The sequence below is a fragment of the Moschus berezovskii genome, chromosome 13 (assembly GCF_049115385.1).
Source record: "Moschus berezovskii isolate FMDL1 chromosome 13, NW_MosBer_1.0, whole genome shotgun sequence".
NCBI lineage: Eukaryota > Metazoa > Chordata > Mammalia > Artiodactyla > Moschidae > Moschus > Moschus berezovskii.
The window spans coordinates 56,573,451-56,576,186 of NC_142472.1; positions in this window are offsets into that span (position 1 = coordinate 56,573,451).

The following is a 2,736-nucleotide window of genomic DNA, read 5'->3' on the forward strand; positions in this document are numbered from 1 at the left end:
TATCTTATGAATCCTTTTTATGTGTATCATATATTTTGCATACATTAAAACACATGCATTAAAAATAAATGAGCATTTATGAGGTTTGCTTTAGCAATCATGCGTCCCAGGGTTCCAGGGCAGCTATGAAGGAAAATATTCCACCTGATTACTAACCCATGTGCCAAACAGCAGGACTGCCCAGGTGTTCTTATTCAGGGATCAAAAGAAATATGGTAACAATAAGAATAGTCCTGATTCCCTGGGAATTAATTTGAGCACATTTTTGTTTTTCCCTTTTTTTTTTTTTTTTTGCTTAGAAGATCGGTAGGTTCTAGATTCCTTGGAGCCTCTAGCATTGAATCACTGGTGTGCCCATCCTCTCCAGGCCAGCCAGCATGGTCCAGAGTGGGGACATCCAGACCTGGGCAGTCCAAGGGGAGGACTGGCCTGCTTGCTTTCCCAGAGAGAGCACACAGATGGACTTTTTACCTAGAGAGCATCAATGAACCTTTGATCCTATTTCCTTTCCTGGCTCTCAATTCCCTGCATAGAAAGAGGCAGAGATTGGCACGGATATTTAGTGCTGTGGATCAGGGAATGATCCAGATCTTGCAGGATGAAAAAGACACAGCCTTTTCTCTCTGATGAAGTTTGTGGAGGTTACTGTGCTCTCAGCAGCTCTTACAGCCAAAGCCAGAGCCCTGCCCCGCGCACACTGGCAGAAGACCGTCGCGTGAATCATTGCTGAAATTTGCTCCTGCGGTGCTCCTGGCTGTGTCGGAGTCATCTCTGCACACTTTTGTCTCCTCCCCTGGATTACAACGGTCCTAACAGGAGAAACTCCCTTGTTTATCTTTGAGTCCCCACAGTGACTTCCTCAGCATTTTTTGAGTGCGTAAATGGGTGAGTAGGTGGAGGAACGAGGGAATGAACGAATAGGAACCATCACACACAAAAAAAGGCTGAGAATTAAGTGGAAGGACTGGGGCATAAAATCTTTATGAATCTTATTCTAAAATACTTTCAGGAATATTCTAAGGCACCGAGTTGACAGAATAGAGATTTTTCAATGTGGGGGCCACCTGTCTGGTCATTTGTGAGAATTTATCAATGTTTCACTTGACTGGAAACTCCGAGGAAACAAGAACCATGTCTGTCCCCAAGAGCTGGCACCTAGTAGGCACATAGTACGAAGTCAAATGAAACAGTCTCTTCCCAATCAGCAACCCTGGCAGGAAGAAAGACACATTCAATTCAATGCCATATAGTTTTGTGTAGAGCATCTTCTTCAGATATTTTGCCAAGGATAGGTGAAAATGTGAATGTCACGGATTCTCTCTGTAAGAGTTTTCAATCTTTTGGTGGTAGATACATTTGTACCCAACGATGGATAGGGAGGCCTGGCGTGCTGTGATTCATGGGGTCGCAAAGAGTCGGACACGACTGAGCGACTGAACTGAACTGAACTGATAATACAAGGTGGAGCTTCCCAGGTGGCACTAGTGGTAAAGAAAATCTGCCTGCTGATGCAGGAGTTGTAAGAGATGTGGGTTTCATCCCCGGGTCAGGGAGATCCTCTGGAGGAGGGCATGGCAACCCACTCCAGTATTCTTGCCTGGAGAATCCCATTGACAGAGGAGCCTGGAGGGCTACAGTCCATGCGATCTCAGAGAGTTGGACACAACCGAAGCAACTTAATAGCCAAGCACATGTAATACAAGTCAGAGCATGATAAGTGCTGTAGCAGAAGTAACAGTGCCACGGGAACCAGGAGTCCATCAAAGCTGGTGAGCTCTGGGTGCCTATATGGAACAGTGAGTTCTGGCAGGACTGGAATGATTTTGGTGGCCAGGAGTGGAGGAGGGTCATTTGGAGTGGCTACCATGCAGGGTGCATAGGACCGAAGCTGAGGGTCAAGATGGGAGATTACAGTAGCTGGCCTCCAACGTGGTTCCCAGTGATCCTGGCCGACAGTCATTCATGCTGTCAAATAGTCCCCCCAACACTGTGTGAAAGTTGGTCTGTGTGACAAGTTAAATACAGCAGAAGTGATAGTACATGGCCTCTCGGACTAGGTAGGTCACAGAAGATGTTGCCACTTCCCATCCTGGAAGATCCCCTGGAGAAGGGACAGGCAGCCCACTCCTGTATTCTTGCCTGGAGCATCCCGTGGACAGAGGAGCCTGGGGAGCTACAGTCAGTGCGATGGCAAAACAGTTGGACACGACTGAGCGAATAACACGCTCTAGCCAAGTGGCCGGGTTCTCTGAGCTTAGTTTCCTCCTCTGTAAAAAGGGCAATAACAATAGGGTTTTGTCCGTGTTAAACGAGGCGCTGGATGCAAAGCACTTTGTGAGGCATCTGGGGCATTTGCGTGTGTAGCTGTTGTTATGACGAAGGTTCTATGACCACATAGCTGTCCACGTGGCACGGCCAGAGTGAAGGTGGTAAAGCCCCCTCATGCACTAGGGGTGGCGAACATCTCCCGAGCTGAAGGCCTCCCTGTCAGCACACACAGAGGAAAAGGCAGCAGAACCCCCAGGACCTGTCGGCAGAATGGGGAGACAGGGCCATGCTAATGGGGTCAGAAATGGTCCAGGTGCCCCGCCCTGGGGGCCCCTCCTGGTGTGAGCCTCCGTGGAAGCTGCCCTCATGATGGGACGGGCCCATCCATCAGGATGTGTTTAGAGCCCAGAACATTTGAAAAGCTCCCCATCGAGCTTCCTTCTATCAGACGTTAGCATCCCTTTCCGC